The 19,614-nt window shown below is 32.3% G+C and overlaps 1 non-coding gene across 1 annotated transcript; it reads right to left on the bottom strand.

Annotated features, from left to right (window-relative positions):
• Positions 1-9,348: 9,348 nt before the first annotated feature.
• On the bottom strand, positions 9,349-9,454 carry LOC121218028 (small nucleolar RNA R71). Its single transcript, XR_005914300.1, has one exon. It is a non-coding gene; the product is annotated as a small nucleolar RNA R71 (small nucleolar RNA).
• Between the last annotated feature and the right edge of the window lie 10,160 nt (positions 9,455-19,614).

Below are 19,614 nucleotides of genomic sequence, written 5' to 3'. Positions count from 1 at the left end.
AAGAAAAAGGTTTTTACAGAAGATAAAAGAAAACTATCTAAAAGAAAGATATTGGGTAATGTAGAAGATGTCTATACAATTGATCTTTCCTCTCTATTTATAGAGGAGATTAAAAATTCTATACAATTGTATTTTGAATCCCGAACAGTAGTTCTATTAAGGATCCAATTCTTCATGGTCGTGGTTGCTTCCATGTCACATGTGTTGTTTTGCTTCTGTGGTCATGGTTGCTTTGACGTTTCATAGTCTTGTTCCATCATTGATTTGATGGTTGATCCATGTTGCAAGACTTTTTTGTCTGCATTTGGATGCTTTTGACTAGCATAAATGGTTGCTTTCATCACTGCTTGAGTCATTATCAATCCACGTTGCAATCTTTATTGGTTTCATCTGGATATCTTGTTACATCACTGCTTACTTCATGGTTAGTTCCATTATAGCTTGCATCATGATAATTTCCATAAACTTTGTTGTTGGTATATGGATTTCCTTTCTTTCAGGTTGCCATCTTTGTTGACTTCAACCTTCTTGCATATTGTTGAGATTCATTTCTTCAATCTCGTCTAGATGTAAAGAATCCAATGAAAGTCTTGGTGGTAAATTCCAAGTCTCCCATGCATTTTTAATATTTTCTATAATATGATACGGAAATTCTTCTAGCTTCTTGTTAACTATCTTTTTTAACAGCTTCAAAGATTCCTCATCTCTATCCTTCCGGATGTTTCCTTTAGGATATGCCAGTATCCTTCTTGCACCCGTCCATAATTTATAAACTTCATCATGGAGAAGATAACGGGCTTGTGATAATAAATTAATTCATGGTTGGATTTGATATTGATCAAAATTATTATAACATTCGTTAATGGTTTTTGCCAAATGTTCTTTGTTTTCATTGACAGCAAATAATTGGGGAGTTCTAATCATCTTTTTAATGGCCCAAATTTGATATGGTTGATAAAATCTTTCTTTTTCAGTTATACCAATTAAACTACATATTTCAATATGAAATTAGTAAAAGAAATCATCATTGTTTATGATGTTTTGTAAAACTGATTTTACTATAACAGGGAAATCTTTTAAAAGATTAAAAGAGAAGTTTTGTACAGCTACTTCCTTAGTAAAACCCCATTCAATATTAGTTATATCAAATGGTTCATGATCTAATCTATATTTTAAAGTAGGAAACTTTTTATCTAAGTAATCAATAAAAACATATGCTTATAGAAAATATTCTGAAAAAGCTTTTTGAAATTGAATTTGTTGTTTGCAAATTACTTTATCTATTTTTGTGAATATTTCTACTGGTAAAGTTTTCCTAGCTTTATTGTAAATACATATTATAAACATTTTATTCATACCAGGATTATTTTTCCCTTTACGAATAAAGTATTGAAAGGTATCAAGAAGATTGTTTATCTCCTTAATATCCATTATAAAGAGTTGGAATTCATCCCAATCTCTATATAAAATAGATTTTAATGATAAATCCTCATATTCACATTCCTTAGTTGTTTTTTCAACTAAAATTTGTGAAAATCTGGTAAGAGCTCTTCTGAAATTGGCTCTTTATTCTGAAACATGGGTTTCCATATTTCGTTTATAAAACTATAAGTTTCTGGTGGTATACTAGGATTATAAAAATCTTTTATTTTTGAAAGATCTTTTGTTTCTTGAATTTTTTGTTGTTTCAACAAATTTTCTGCTCCCATAATAATTTCAGCATAATTGGTTTGTGATGCCAAATTTTGATCTTGGGACCATTGTGATTGACTCTCCTTTTTTGGGGTCAATGAAGAAATATTTCCAACTGGTTGGTTTACCATTAGATAAGACACATAATATCCCTGGTTAGGATAAAATGATATTTGTACAGGTACAAATCCTTTTTTGGAGTTTGTTGCTGCATTCCCTTTGTTGGGCTTTTTGTGAACGGTAATCCATTCACCTGGTTGTAGAGGTTTTTTACCCCTATCCATAAGGAGGCCTGCTCAAATAATCAACAAATTTTAGTAATAAATCACAAGTATTTATTAACTAATGATTAATTTTTATTGGTGTAAAATTTTTATTACACACAATTTTATTATTTTTTTCAAATGGAATTTTAAAAAAATCTTTTTCTACTGATAACCAAATAGAATGTATATCAATAGTAAAAGGTAAATACTTACATATAAAATTATTTCCTAATAATATATCTCCATGCATGTTAGAAAACATACCATTTTAGGAATTATAAATCTAACATTGTTTATGTAGATTGGTATATTTTTGGCTTTATAATTAATTATGGTTTTATTACTATCTATTCCCATTATTTTTATGGGTTTTTTCATTAATTCCCATTTTTCTACAGGAATTGCATTCTTTCTGCAACTACTGATTGTCTATCAAAGCATTTAGAGAATATTTTTTATATTTTCTAAACTGAAATGTAACTTTAATAATTATTCCAACTTTTGACTTTTTATCAATTGTTGAAGTTTGAATTTCTTTCATTCTAGTTTTTCTAGAATTACTACTGGGTTCAGTAGGAAATATAGGAATTTGAACTGTTTTAATTCCTATTGGAGTACTATTTGTACTAATATTATCCTCTTCTTCTTCTGGTTGAGAACTAGAGGGTAAAACTAGATTTTCGTTTGTATTGGTTATACAATTATTTTTAAAATACAATATCTTACTAGACGACATATACTCTATAGTACTTACTGGTTTAGAAATACTAGCACTATTAATTTTTTCTATCATCCAATTTCTTGGAATTGACAGATCTCTTAAATCTAATATTTTCGATTGTATTTCAGTAGTAAACCTGTTTAGTTCAAAGAGTTCAATAATTTCGTTATTAATCTCTTTTATTTCTACTTCTGTCGTATTCATATATTCATTAATAGAAGTCCAACTAATTACCAGATCTTCTGCTAAGTCATTTATTTCAGAATTTTTTGTCTGAATCCTAAGGAAATGACACTCTTCTATTATAGGGTCTGTAATAGAAATAAAGTAATTTGGTTTAACTTTAAATCCTATTACGCCTACATGTAAATTAGACAGAATTCCTCTAATAAGTGCTCTTATTGGATTTTCAAATCTTTTATCTAAAAGAACCGCTATTATTGGAATGTCGTGACCTCTTCTAAATAAGGCTCTAATAGTGGTCATGATTATACCTAAACGTATATATCTGACCTGAGGATAATTCTTTTTAATCCTCTTGATTTTATCTTTAGTAAATAGAGGGATTTCTGTTAATCCTCATCTAGTATCTTTAGCGACTGTGTTACCGCTAATTTTTTCTATGTCTCTGTGTCCATATTTTGAACTTAGGGATCTTATATATTTCTTCTTTAGAAATATGATTTTTATTAATCTTTTCTATAATTTCATTAGAAAATTCTTTTTCTTCTCCGATTAAACTTCCTAGTTTAATATCCTGTTGTTCATAATTAAGAATTTCTTCTAATTGATTATTAGAACTACTTCCCATATTAAACATATATATTCATCGTTATTATCAGAGTCTGTTAGGACAATTACTAGCTATGTGACCTTCTTCATCACATATAAAACATTTACAAATTTGTTTCTTTGGTTTAGAAGTTTTTCTCCTAACAACCTTTTGACTTTTACCAGAAAATTTTTTATTACCTGGTTTCCATTTTTTTAATTTATATTTTTTTACATTTTTTATAAATATTAGGATATATTTGTTTACATCCAAATTCCCACTCGTTTTCAAGTATTTTAGTACAATATTTATTACTTAATTTATGCTTAACTTGTTTAGTAGCTTTACTTTGCAAACAATATAAAACAACCAATTGATATATGGTGATTGTTAAATGTATGTTGATATGTATGCAAGTATATATTTTATGTGTTGATGTCACACTGAGCCTTTTAAAGCTCACCTACATTACTTATGTGTTTCAGATAATCCTCATGGTTAAGACTCGGATTTGGACATCGGAGAGGCTCTCGAAAATAAATGATTTTCATGGTTATGCACTATTTTATATTTTTGGGACTTTCATGGACTTTTAAATTTTTATTTTGGGAATTACATTTTGAGGTTATTATTGAACTGTGGCATGGATGATTTAATTTAAAAACTATAGACAATTGAACATTTTGTATGGGTTTTAGTATGGATAAATTCTTTTAATGTTTTCTTAATAAAATTCGATTTCCGCAAACTCGTTTGATCGAAATTGAATTTTCTTTAAAATTAATTATAATGATTTACAAATAATAATAAATAAGATTTCTTCTCATGTTATGTTTTAAAATATCATATTTAAAGGAAATATTAGTATGTATTTTCAAAAATTTAATCAATTAGTTTTAAGTCGTGTTTTGGCCATCTCTATGGCCCATGTAATCGCTTAGATTGGGTCATAATGTCCAAGCCAGTTTGAGGGATTACAACTGTGTCTCAAGACCAGCATACCAAATGGTCCAAAATGCATTATCTCAAGCATTAAAATAATATCTAGGTACTACTATAAACTCTAAATTATATAGATTTTTTAAAGTAATTTATGGCACATTTTCACTTAAAAATAATGTTAATCCTAAGTATTTGATAGTTAAATGGGTAAATTTTGTTCATATTACGATAATGGCCTTGATTTAATAAAGTATGCAATTTTATGCTTTTATGTATTAATTTTGTGCATAATTTAATTAATTCATGTTACATATTATTTTCCTCAATTTAAATGTTGCAATGGGGTCATGGAGTTGATAATTTATGAAGCTTATCTTAATTTTGCATGGGCATGAGGTCTGACATGCAATTTGGGTCATGAAGAGGTCACCTTGATCTAGTTAAAGATGATTAAATGGAAGGATAAGTCTGACAACTAAATGGGTCACAAAACCGTCCAAACAAATGGGGAAGAAGCCCAATTCGGCAAGGGCATTTAAGCAGCCCAAAATTAGCTTTTGTGTAACATCCCGATTTCGGGCCTAGTCGGAACAGTGGTTTCGGGACCATAAATCTGATGCGGAAAAAATTATTTTATTATATTTTGTATGGTCCACAATTTCACGGAATGATTTCGTGAAAATTTCGTTCAAAAATTTCGACGTTTGGGCACTCAATTTAGTCAAAAGGACTAAATTGTAAAAAGTGCAAAACTTGAGTTCTAGAAGCTAGAGGTTTCCAATTGTTATGAAATTTTAAATTGGAGGTCCTTAAATGGTAATTAGACCATTGGTCAAATTGTGGACAAAAATGGACATGAGAAAAGTGAAATAGGATATTTTTAAGTTAGGGGCATTTTGGTAAATTTGTAATTAAATGGACTAAAAGGCAAAATAAAAGCCAAATTTCTTGTCCATCTTCTCCATATGGCCAAAATTTGCATAGAGAAACCATGGCTAGGGTTTTCAAGCTTCCAAGCTTCATAATCAAGAAGAACGAAATCCAGAGTTAGACCGGGGAAAGAAAAAGTTTGAGGACTAAGTTGCTAGATTTGATCGTATTTTGTACCGAGGTAAGTTTATGGTAAATAAATGCAATATTTCAATAATTATTATTAATTTTGTTATTTTCCTACAATTATGTATTTATTTCATGAAATTATTTAATGTTGACTCAAGTATGAGATGACAGAGAATCAGAGTTAAAAATTCCTGTTAAAACATTGGGAATGTATTGGTTACAAATGTCATGACATTAAAGGAATGAGATCCCATGTAAGACCATATCTGGGATATGGCGTTTGGATCATTGAGATTATGAGAGGTCCCATTTAAGACCATGTTTGGGACATGGCGTTGGCACTGAGATAAGAGGTCCCATGTAAGACTATGTCTAGGACATGGCGTTGGCACCAAGATGAGAGGTCCTCTGTAAGACCATGTCTAGGACATGGCATAGGCACCGATATGAGAACTCCCATGTAAGACCACATCTAGGATATGACATTGGAAGTACAGGAAACATCCCAGGTAAGACCATGTCTAGGACATGGCTTTGGCATGTTATTATCAGATAAGAGACCCGAGTATCCTTAGTATTCCAAGTGGTTCAACAGGCTAGTAAACAGACTATGTTACATGAAAGTTCAGGTAATAGATTTAGGTGAGTTATAAGGGTTAAGAATATTTCAGTTATCAGTTGAGAAAGAAATTTCAGCAACGGAGAAGTAAGTTAAGATCATGAGTTATTCAAGTGAGCAAGTAAGTAAACAAGTGAGTAAGTAAAGAAGAAGCAAAGACCATGATACTTGACGATGATTTATGAGTATAATTATTTATGATAAACGATGTTATTTATTTACTTCTAAACTTACTAAGCTTTACGCTTACTCCCGTTATTTTTCTTCTTTTTTATAGTATCGTCAATCTAATTCAAGGATCGTAAAGAAGTCAGAGCTCGTTTCACACTATCAACAGACTAACTCGGTATTTTGTGATTGGAAACGTTTTAAGTTATGGCATGTATAGGGACTTAGTCATTTTGTATGTGTGCTATTATGATATGGCTAATGAATAGCTATTGAAATGACTATTTAAGAACATGTTTTGATGTTATGTGTGCCTAAATGATAGTTAATACAAAGAAATTATAAAAGAGTAAAAATTTGCAATGGAACAGTTTTTGGACAGCAGCAATAACGTGATTTTAAAAAATCACCAAAAATATTAGAAATGGAATTAGAGAGTGAATAAGATACATAATTAAAGCTTATCAATTCTATTTTCACATGAAAGAAACAGTGTAGGCAAAAAAATTTTATATTATGAGATATTTGAATTTTAGTGAGACAGGGTCAGAGTTGTTTCTGAAGTCCCCTGTTCTAACTTTATAAAATCATGAAAAATTGTACAGAAATAATTATGAGTCATACTTTATATGTTTAGATTTCTTAGTGAGTCTATTTTTATTAGAAACAAACAGAAGCATCATATGAAGTCTGTACAATGAGATAATTGATTTTTAGTGCTGTTGAGCAGTGAAACAGGGGAGGCTATAACGAATAAACTGTACTATTTTGCTAAACCAAAAATTTTTGAAATTTGATGCTAAGAAGATATATGAGTCTAGTTTCAGGGAAAATTTACGGATCTAAATTTTGAGCTTTTTAACTCGAGTTATAATTAAATTAGTGACAGTCATACAGGTGGATAGTTTTGTTGTGAATAGTGAAATAAATTTTAAAAACAATTTTTTATGCCCCGAACTAGTAAGTTAAGTCAGATAATGCTTAGTGCTCGACTCCAGGAAGAGTCTCAGGTAAGGGGTGTTACATTTTGGAGGAAACTTTGAGAGGTCTTTATACTTGAAAAATAATTAAAAATCAGCTCTTAACAATCACCAATGAAACTGTCCACCACCTTGCTTGATTCAAGCATGAATTCAAGCATGATTTCATGCTTGAATCAATCAAACAACAAACTCCCCTCTCCACAATTCATGGCAGGCCAAGCAAGGGAGAATGTCAAGGGATACCTCAAGCTATTTTTGACAAACACTCATGTCAACCCTCTACTATAAATACCAACCCTCACTTCTCATTCCATATTCCCTCATTCTTCACTTCACATTCTCTTCTTTCATTTCATTTTTCTCTCCTTTTCACGCATAGCCATCCCTATTTTCCCTTTCCCTTAGCTAGCAATTCTTTGAGAAGATTCTCTCTTGGCTGGCCACCTTGAGGAGCACCTTGCAAAGGAGCAAACACAAGGATTGGAGGAAGCCACTAAGATCGATTTCTGGAGGGCAGTTGAATCAGTCAGATTTTATTCTTCCTTATATTTCTTTTACTTTCAATATTAATCATGTTCGCAATTTGTTAGGTTGTTTTTTCATCAATAATAATGTTGTTTAGCTAGAATGATTACATCAATTTGATGGAGTTCTTTTGATTCATGTTCATGGTGTTCTGTGCCTCGACTGTTCATGCTTTCAATTAAAATCATGCATGTATTTTATTCATTAAAATGTGATTGAATGCATTAGAATTAGTTACTTAATTCAAACTAGATGGTGATTAATGGACATAATAATTGAAAGGTGCATGCTTAATTTATATCTGACCTAGAATAAATTGAAGGTTCATAATAACTTGAACGAGCTCTATTAACTTGCATAAATTTTAGGTTTATGTGATTAAATTGTTTCAAACCGACCTAGTCCTTGTTACTTCACATGATTTCTAAAAAACCCTTAGTTAAATATGATCGTGGTAGTATGCATATTTTTATAAGTAGAAGATTCCAAAAGGACTTAATATTGGTTTTAAGTTCATGAAAGATCAAGTTGCCATGAAATATTTTCTGAAACATTATTAAACATGATGAAAGTGAATTAAGACAATTGATGTGATTATTCTAGTTTATTCATCTTAATGTTGTTGAAGCTTATGAGTTTTGCTATTAAATCCATCAAATACATTTTATTGCATACATTGCATTTAGGTTAGATTACATTTAGATCATTTAATTTAATTTAATCATCAATCACCTTAAAAATAATGTGTTTTTCTACCAACTTGTAAATCTTTAATTTTACAATTAATTGATTAACATACACAGTCCCTGTAGGGAAGATAACTCTTACACTTACTTATTAGCTACTAACGACTGTGTATTCTTGCACAAACCCCAACATTACAAGTTTTTGGCGCCATTGCCGGAGACTGTTGCCTTAATCATTTTTGTGAAATTATTCGTTGCTATTTGATTTTTATTTTATTCTATTTTATTTGTAACTTTACTAATTAATTTTTATATTATTCTTTATTCTTTAATTTTTTGTGACTTGTTTTTAGGTGTTTATAAGCATAGATTGAATCATCAATTTATCACCTGTAGACCGTGATATTTAGTGGACATTTAGACAAAGAAGACGAGAATGATTAGCCCAAAGACAAGCCACAGAAATGGACATTGGAAATCAAAATGATGGTCAAGGAAATAGAGCCATTAATGTTTAGAATCCAATCCTTATTGTTGATGATAAGGATCGAGCTATAAGGCACCATGCTGCGACACTTTTTAATGAATTAAATCTGAGAATTAGGAGACTAGAGATCAAGGCACCGCAGTTTGAATTGAAGCTTGTGATGTTTCAAATGCTTCAAATGATAAGCCAATTTAGTGGAATGCCTACAGAAGATCCATACATTCACCTTCGACTATTTTTGGAGGTGAGTGATTCTTTTAAGATAGTTGATGTAACTGAGGATGCATTAAGATTGAAGTTTTTTCTGTAATCATTGCAAGATCGAGCACGAGCATGGCTTAATTCATTGCCACCACATTCAATTTCAACTTGGCAAGAATTAGTCGAACCCTTTCTGGTAAAGTATTTCCCAAATAGAAAAAATGCTAAGTTGCAGAATAAGATCACCACTTTCAAACAAATGGATGATGAGTCCCTATACAAGCAATGGGGAAGATTCAAGGAGTTACTTCATAGATGCCCTCACCACGGTATTCCACATTGCATCTAGTTGGAGACATTTTATAATGGTCTCATTGCACACACAAGGTTGGTGGTAGATGCTTCTGCGAATGGTGCTCTCTTGTCAAAGTCTTATGATGAGGCTTACAAGATATAGCCAGTAACAATTACCAGTGACTGAAAAACGGAGCAACTTCAGGAAGACGAGGAGCCAGAGTGCATGAAGTAGATGCCTATACTTCACTCTCAGCTCAGGTATCTTCTATCTCTTCAATGTTGAAACAGTTTACTACTAACAGTTTAAATCATGTTGCAGCTCAGTCACCAAGTCAATTTGGTGTTGTTTTATGTGTATATTGTCGGGACGACCATTTTTTTAAGAATTTTCCATCAAATCCCGAGTCTTTTTATTATGTAAGAAATCAACACCAAAATCGAAGTGGAAAAAGACCATAGTCCAACTTCTATAATCCTTCATGGCGAAGCCATCCAAACTTTTCTTGGAGTAACCAAGGAAACGGACTGGACAATACCTATAGGCAACATAGACCAAATCAACCCAAAATCAACAAGTTTCAAAACCACCACAAGCTAAATCATCTAACAGTTTGGAGAATTTTTTGAAGGCGTACATGGCGAATAATGATGCCTTAATCCAAAGCCAAGCAACAAAACTAAAAATTTTGGAGAACCAAATGGGTTACTTAGCTACGAAGCTTCATAATAGACTGTAACGAGCCTTGTCGAGTGATATAGAAAATCCAAGGAATTTGGGTAAGGAACTTTGTAAGGTAGTTGCTTTACAAAGTGGCAAGACTTTGAAACCCAAGAAAGCTGTGGTTGAAGATGAACTTATCGAGAAAGAGGAAAGTCAACCAATAGTTGGAATTCCTGCACCAAGAGATCCAAAACTTATAAAGTCTGATGAGGTAAAATTTAAACTAGTGAATTCTAATAAGCTAACAACTTCTTTAGATACAAATTTATCTCTTTAGAAAAGTTGTCCAGTCCAACCCAAAGTTCCATCACCTCCATATCCTCAAAGATTCCAACAACATAAGCATAAACAAGAGGTGTAATTCAAGAAGTTTTTGGATGTTCTAAAACAACTTCACATCAATATACTGTTTGAGGAGGCTTTAGAACAAATGCCCAGCTATTTCAAGTTCATGAAGGACATCCTATCCAATAAGAAGAGTCTTAATGAATACAAGTCTGTAGCACTAACGAAGAAGTGCAGTACGCTTTTAAAAAACAAACTACCTCTGAAAATGAAGGACCCTGGAAACTTTACTATACCTTGTAATATTAGAGAATCTTACTCTGTTAAAGCTATATGCGATCTTGGAGCTAGAATAAACTTGATGCCGAAGTCTATTTTCAAGCTATTGGGAATAGGTGAAGTAAGACCTATGACTGTGACACTTAAACTGGTGAATCGATCTTTAGCATACTCATAAGAAAAGATCGAGGATGTTCTGGCACGTGTATATAAGTTTATTTTTCCTGATAATTTCATTGTCCTAGATTTTGAAGTAGATAAGAAAGTGTCAATCATTGTGGGGAGACCTTTCCTAGCCATAGGAAGAACATTAATAGACGTGCAAAAATATGAACTCACGATGAGAGTTCAAGTCGACTAGGTAACATTTAATGTACTTAAAGAAATGAAATATTCCGGTACGACGGAGGAATATTCAATAATAGAGAAGCTAAAAACATTAGTTTCTATGGAGTTTAAGAATAATTTTGTAAAGGACCCATTGGAAAACACTTTAAGGTTTGAACCATTGGCAGATGAAGAAGGTAATGAAAGTATGGCTTTGATGAAAGCCAATCTGAGGGACTATATTCAACCAGAACGGTTTGAACTATTAATGTTGGAAGTTTGGGAATTTACACAACCGAAGTTGTCAATCAAGGAACCACCCAAACTTGAACTTAAGGTACTTCCTTCTCATTTGAAATATATTTATTTAGGTAACAGTTCTACTGTGCATGTGATTATTTCAGCAGAACTAATAGAACACCAAGAGAGTAACTAGTCGAAGAATTAAAGAAATTTAAAAAGACGATTGGTTCGACCATAGCTGATATCAGAGGAATAAACCCTTCCTGTTGTATGCATAAGATTATCCTAGAGGAGGGCAAAAAAGGTAGAATCGATGGGTAAAGGAACTTAATCCAACCATGAAAGAGGTAATTCAAAATGAAGTTATCAAATGCTAATATACGGGTATTATCTACCCCATCTTGGATAGTTCGTGGGTAAGTGTGGTACAGTGTGTAACAAAAAAAGGTAGAATCATAATTGTTGAGAATGAACAAAATGAATTAATCCCAAAAAGGACAGCCACGGTTGGAGAATCTGTATTGACTACAGAAAATTAAACAAAACCACTCGAAAGGACCATTTTATGCTACCTTTTATGGATCAAATGTTGGACCGAATGGTAGGTAACAAATATTACTATTGATTAGATGAAAATTCTAGATATAACCAAATAGTTGTAGCACCAGAAGACCAACACAAAGTGACTTTTACTTTCTCGTAAGGTACATTTGCTTTTAGGCGGATGTCTTTCAATTTATGTAATGCACCTGTCACATTTCAACAATGCATGATGGCAATATTTACTGATATGGTAGAAAAGTTTGTTGAGGTATTCATGAATGATTTTTTTGTTTTTGGTAACACTTATGATGTTTGTTTGAATAATTTGGCTAAGGTACTGAAGAGATGCAATAAGACAAATCTTGTCCTTAACTAGGAGAAATGTCATTTTATGGTTAAGGAGGGAATTGTCTTAGGACATAAAATATCCAAAAAAGAGATTGAATTTGACAAAGAAAAAGTGGAAGTAATTAAAAAAATTACCACAACTAATCATTGTTAAAGGAGTTCGGAGTTTTTTAGGCCATGCCGATTTTTACCAAAGGTTTATGAAAGATTTTTCAAAAATTTCCAAGCCTTTGTGTATGCTATTAGAAAAAGACACCAATTTTGAGTTTGATCAAGCATGATTGGAAGCCTTTGAAGAATTGAAACATTAGTTAATCTCAACCCTAATAATTGTTACACCTGATTGGAACTCACCTTTTGAGTTAATGTGTGATGCAAGCGATTTTGCAGTTAGAGCTATAATGTGTCAAAGAAGAAATAAAGTGTTTCATCCTATCTACTATGCAAGCAAACCTTTGACAGGAGCCTAACTTAATTATATGGTAACTAAAAAAGAACTCTTTACTATAGTTCTTTCTTTTGACAAGTCACAGTTTTTACTGATCATGCAGCTATTAAATACTTACTTATGAAGAAAGATGATAAACCAATGATAATTCAATAGATACTTTTACTCCAAGAATTTGACCTTGAGATCCAAGACAGAAAAGGTGTTGAAATCAAGTAGCTGATCATCTGTTGAGATTGGAACAAAATGAGGTAACTCATTCATTTGTTCTTATCAATGAGAATTTTCCAAATGAGCATATCTTCAAGGTAAGTTGAATTCATGAAACACCTTTGCTTGTTTATTTTGAAAATTATTTAGCATGTGGAATAATACCTCAAGAAATAACATACCAACAAAAGTAGAAACTCCTTCATGATAGTTGATATTATTTTTGGGAAAATCAGTTTTTATTTAAACAATGTGCAGATAACATAATTAAGAAGTGCGTAGCTGGAAGTGAAATTGATGAGATCTTGTATCACTGCCATTAATCTCCAAGTGGGGGACACTTTAGTGGTTTCCGCACTGTAGTAAAGATTTTACAAGCAGGATTCTTTTGGCCTACAGTGCTTAAGGATGCGTATGTATATGTGAAAAATTGTGATAGATGCCAAAAGACCGGAAACATATCAAGGAGGAACGAGATGCCCTTAACAAACATTTTAAAGGTAGAATTATTTGACGTATGGGTTATTGATTTTCTAGGCTCATTTCCTTCTTCTTATGGAAACATGTATATCGTAGTAGCTATGGATTATGTATCCAAGTGGGTGGAAGCCGAGGCATACCCAACGAATTATGCTAAGGTTGTCATGCGATTCCTACATAAGCATGTGTTTGCACAGTTTGGGACTCCGAGAGTTGTAATTAGCGATGAAGGATCTCATTTTGTAAATAAATGGCTTAAGTGGTTGCTTGATAAGTATGATGTGAGACACAAAATTTCCATTGCCTATCATCCACAATCAAATGGGCAAGTTGAACGAGTGAACCGTGAGATCAAAAGAATTCTTGAGAAAGTGGTTTAACCTAACAGAAAAGATTAGTCCTGAAGGCTCGATGATGCTCTATGGGCCTATCGAATAGATTTTAAGACACCGTTAGGAATGAATCCTTATTAGTTAGTATTTGGGAAGGCATGTCATTTGTCGCTTGAGTTGGAAAATAAAGCTCACTGGGCCTTGAAATAATTAAATTTGGATCTAAAGTAAGTCAATGAGAGAAGAATGTTACAACTTGACAAGTTGGAGGAGTTGAGGTTTTTTTCATACGAGAATGCTAAGATGTATAAAGAAAAGATTAAGAGATGGCATCACAGTCATATACGACCTCATGAATTCAAAAAAGGTGAAAAAATGTTGTTTTTTAATTTAAAGCTAAGGTTATTTCTTGGGAAGCTCAAATCCTGATAGACTGGACCTTTTACCATTCACAAAGTTTATCCATATGGAGCCATAGAATTGTGCGACAACAATAGAGGTACGTCTAAAGTTAATGGCCAACGTCTTAAGCACTATTAGAATGGTGAAATTGAGTGAATTGAAACCTCATTCTATTTAATAGACCCTTGATTTTAATATTTTTATTTTTATTAAATGACATATTTAGAAATTATTTTTCTTGAATTAGTACATTAAACTAATTCTTTCTAAGGAGATTGGAACTTAAGTGGGACCATTAGTGACCCATCCAACCTTTCCTGGTATATTAATTTAATGTAATTTTCCGAGAAGAAATTTTCTAAGTAGCCTAAAAGGAGTTTTTAATTTTAATTGTTTATGTTTAATAAAAGGGTCAATTTGGCCCAAGTACTAATCAGTTTATTTTTTCTAGTTCAATTCAATTTTTCAAGAAATAATTGCAGTTTCGGCTCGAGGCCCAAAATAATGAAGAGGAGGAAAATTACCCATATATGTGCCATCCATAAAGCCCCCAAAACCCTAATTTTTGCTGCCACTTTTATTCCCTCCATACCTTGCCACCCAAGTCACTACCTTTAGCTAAATTTTAGTTAAATTTTACCCTAATCTACTATTATATAAACCCCTATTTACCACCATACTTTTCACACCATTCAAGCAATTAGCTTCAACCCTAGCCACCTATTCCCCTTCTTTTTTCCATCGGTCTCAAATCCCTAAAGTTCTCCCCAAATTTCCTCTCCTTGTCACAAAACCAAACTATTGCCACCACAAGCCTCTCGCTAGAGCAATCCCATTGTCGTGACATCGCGACCGTAATCTTTTTGCCGCCGCAACATAATCGCCCTCACAACTTATTTTTCGCTACAACCTCCACCACAAAAAGCTAAAAGTCTTCTTTTCTTTTAAGAAAAGTCACCATGTCTCGCAAAAGAACTAGATCTTCCAAAACTACTACCGAAAATACAATTGTGATTTAAGATGAGGAAGCGAGGGAAAATTTTGATTCCATCTTCAAAATCAACCCATGATGCCGGAGAAAAGTTTTCAATTTGGAGAGAAATGACAAGATGATTATCCCGTTGTCAATTCGAAAAACAATTGATGCTTCAAATTGGAATCAATTTTGTGATGCATGTTCAATGCTTAAAGAGGAATTAGTGCAAGAGTTGTATTCTAATTTGACCACACCCGACGCTAATAAGGTTCTTGTTCTTAAAATGAAGGTACCCTTTACTTCTAACTCCATTAATTATGTGTTTAACTTACTTGATATTGAAGAAGATGAGTGCTTTACCATGATGACGAATATCAATCGGAATTTCCTTTAACAAGTACTTATGTAACAGTCCATTTCTTTGAAGTGTTGGAATAGTGATTTCAAGACCACTAATTTGACGTTTGAGTCTGTAAATATTATTTTTTAGTATTTACAAATATTATATGGTGTAATAATAAAATTTGATTTTATGATTTTTAGATAAATGGAAGACAATTAGGTTCAAGTGGTATGACCTTAAAGTCAAGTGGTTTTAGAAAATATGGTATCGGGACCTCGTTTTCTATAAATGAGTCATAAATATTCTATTAAATATTTACAGAGTGTTATTAAGGTCGTATCAAAATTTTTTTAAGAAATTTTACAGTTTAACTGGTTGATTAATTAAAAAGGACTAAATTTGAAAAGGATGCCAAAGTTAATCACTATAAGTTTATTTATATTAAATAGTTATATAATTATGAAATGAAGGTTTTAAAATGAAAATATACCTTAATTATATTGATGTACAGATAGTGGGTGGAAATAAAAAATATTATGTATTTAAAATGTTTAATTAAAATATTTTATATGTTAAATTAATAATAAAGGAATAAAAAAAAGTTATATCATCATATTCATTTCATGGTTTTAGAATCGAAACTCAAGAGTTGAAGAACACCAAGCTTTCGATCAAGCCATTTTCCTTTGCATGGTATGAAATTGAAGCCGGTTTTTAGTAATTTTTATGTTTTTGAGATCATTACAACTAGGTTCAACTAACCCCTATCATCGTTTTTGAAACTGTTAAAGATATTGAATGTTCCCATTGGTGAATCTTTATGATTTTAGATGTTAAATGATGAATTTGAGGTTTTAGTTATCATTTATAAGTATTTTGTTAAGTGATTTTGATAAATTTAAGGATTAGGGATTAAATTGTTAAAATAGTAAAAATACAAGGACTTTGTGTGAAATTGTTACAAATGTGGGTTGTAATGGATTCTATTAACATTTAAATGGTAGGAATTTTCAATAAAAATTGTTAATTTGCATGTTTTAGGCTCAGGGACTAAATTGAATAAAAGTAAAATATTGGGGGCAATTTTATAAAAATGTCAAAAAGGACTAAATTGCATAAAATTAATTTGTTTTGCTATCTAAATTAATGAATTGAATAAAATTATTATTTTAGATCAAGAACGAGTGGAAAATCGAGGAGAAAAGAAAATTACCAAATAGTCCCTGGACTTAGTCATTTCTGTAATTTAGCCAAGTAAGTTCATAGTGTTTCAATACATAAATAAATTTATACTTGCATTTTTATAATATAGTTCTTTAATTAAATGTTCATAGCTAATTATTGAATGATTGCACTTACGTGCCCCTATTTGTACTTCGGTACCCCTGATTGCACTTACGTGCCCCTGTTTGTACTTCGGTACCCCTGATTGCACCTACGTGTCCTTATTTGTACTTGGGTACCCCTCAATGCACATATGTACCCCTGTCTGCACTTCGATGCCCCTGATCGCACATTTGTGCTTCTGATTGCACTTTGGTACCCCTATTATGCATCTATGATGCCCCTGGTATGGTGTAGTTACCCAAGTATCAGAGTCAAGTTACTAGTTCAAAGGGCATGAAAAGGAAAGGAATGATAAGTGTTCAAATGAATTTTTTCATGAACCTATAAAATGAACTGAAAAGGAAATGTTCAATGAAAGTATACTTATGTTCATGAAATTAATGATTTCAAAATGAAGTTGTTCATTCACAATGATTTATATTTCAAGTGAATTATGTGTAAAGGCAATAACATGTGTAGTTGGTAATGCTTAGGTTTGTGCCAAGCTTATGGTTGGATTATATCATACTTAATGGTAATATCATACATTAAAATGGTAAATGTCCAAATGAAAATATGCTTATGTTCATGAAAAGGTGGTATGAATAAAAAGATGTGTTTTCTAATGAAATGGTTTATCATGTGGTTGATTCAAAAAGAGTTGTGAACAAATGCACCAACTTGTATATTGGTGATAATGTTTAGGCTTATGTCAAGCTTGTGGATATGGTTGATGTTTATGCTTATGTCTTATATTATGCAAATGAAACGGGTAAGAAAAGGTAATAAAATGGTAAGTTCATAATTGAGATGTAATATGATGATAAAAGGATTGATGAGTTGAATGACGTACTTATCTACGAGAAATTCTTTTATGCTACGAATGAATTTGCCAATGTCACGAATAAATACACTAATTCATGAATCAATGATGTTATTTAAGCTTATGTTGAGTAAAGGGAATGTAAAGTAAGTAAACGGAATGGTTCATAGTCTTATGAAATAGTTAATGATTATGTAATATGTTTTATAAAATCCTATTATATTAGGAATGAAAGATAAGTGATGTTGATAGACTTTCTCATTTGTAAGTTGGTGGTTAAGTAGTTGATAAATCTTGAGGCATTGGTATAGTTTTCTTTTATTTAACCTATAAAGTTCATTGTTGAAATGGAATGTATTGTTTAAAGTTTTTACGAGCCTACCAAGCATTCATTGCTTACATAATTACTTTCCTTTACTTTTCTAATTATTAGAAGCTCGATTGGTTTGGAAGCTCACTGGAGATTTATCACACTATTCAGCATAAATTTCGATATTTTTGGTGTTTTGGTCATGGTTATAATGGCATGTATAAGTGAATTATGTTTGATGATATAGTTATTTTTGGCTTGTAAATATGGTAATATGGTTGGTGTGTTTTTGGGACTTTGGTGCCTTAATGGTTGGTGTGGATGTGGCTAAATGAAAGTATGTTTTGGATTACCAAATTGGTATGTTTAGATATGGTTTGGTGTATGGTCAATTATGCTATGGCTTGGTATAAAAATAAGTAATTGTGTATGGTTGGTTTATGCCCAAATAAGATTATGTTTAGGATGATTTGATGATTTGTGATTGAGGTGACTTTTGGCATATTGGTTGTATGGATAAATGGTGTAATGATTTAGTCATTATTATGCATGTTTTAAGTATGTTTTCAAGGCTTGAATGCATGTGTAATTCGTTCATGGGTTCATGCTTGATTAGGGTGAAGGAAATGGCTTGAAATTGGCCTATTTATTGTCCACATGGCCAAAGACACGGGCGTGTATCTCAGTCGTGTGTCCCCTTTAGGTTACTTTTTGAGAGTTATACGGCCTGGCACATGGGCATGAGGCTTGGCCGTGTGACCCAAGTCAGAGAGTTACATGGGCAAAGACACAAGGCATGGACATGGGCTAGCACATGGGTTTGTGAGGCTATTTCGAGAGTCACAAGGCTTGAGACATGAGTGTGTGTCTCAGCCACACGGCCATGTGACCCCTACAGTCTAATTTTTTTCAACTTTTTCCCTATTGATTCAAATGTTTCCTATTTAGTCTCGAATTGTTGCTAAAGTGATTCTAAGGCCTCGAGGGCTCGAATAAGGGACAATATGTATGTGTTTGAATGAGCTATGATATGATTTATGAAATGTTTTGAAATGACAGATTTTAAGTTACATTTTTAGGGTAATGCTCCGTAACCCTATTTCGGCGATTGATACGAGTTAGGGGTGTTACAACTTAATGTTACAAATCTGAGATCCTAATGACTTATAAGGAAGTACGGAAGTCATTCTTGCTAAATTAAGTATTTAAACCCAATGGCTAAGGTATGGTTTTACTTTATTTGATATAGCTTCTTGCCTATCTCACATAATTCCACCACCTTGATGGAACGAATGTTTTGTTGTATGCAATTATGACAGAAAGATCTATCAATGTTGGGAAAATTATTATCAAGGAAATTCAAGATTATGCTAGAAAAAAAGGCAAGAAGTGCTTATTTTCAATCATTGATTACTTCACTTTGCTTGAGGGCCCAAGCAAGATCAAAAGCAAACCTGAAGGGTCATTATGCTCATGGTTGTATAAAGTGGCATGATCTTGAACGGTTAGTGGAGAATGTTGAACTGTTGCCCCAGGTTGAGCCAAATGAACCAAATAAACCAAAATCTGATGAGTGTCAACCAAATCTAAACCAAACGCTGACTCAGTAAATGAAACAGAAGAAGCATAGACTGAAGAGGACAAAACAACCCTAAACTGAGGGTGGAACCAAATGTTGTTGATCCAGTGGAGCTAGGTTTTAATCCTGAATTGACCGTTCCTGCTTTTTCAAACACTTTGAAGAAATTATAATTTTTAGTTATGGTGGTGTTAGAGTTGTGTAACCCAAATTCCTGATAA

This window comes from Gossypium hirsutum, chromosome D05 (assembly GCF_007990345.1).
Source record: "Gossypium hirsutum isolate 1008001.06 chromosome D05, Gossypium_hirsutum_v2.1, whole genome shotgun sequence".
Lineage (NCBI taxonomy): Eukaryota > Viridiplantae > Streptophyta > Magnoliopsida > Malvales > Malvaceae > Gossypium > Gossypium hirsutum.
The sequence above is the reverse complement of the archived record's forward strand: the minus strand, read 5'-3'. Positions and strand labels throughout refer to the sequence as shown.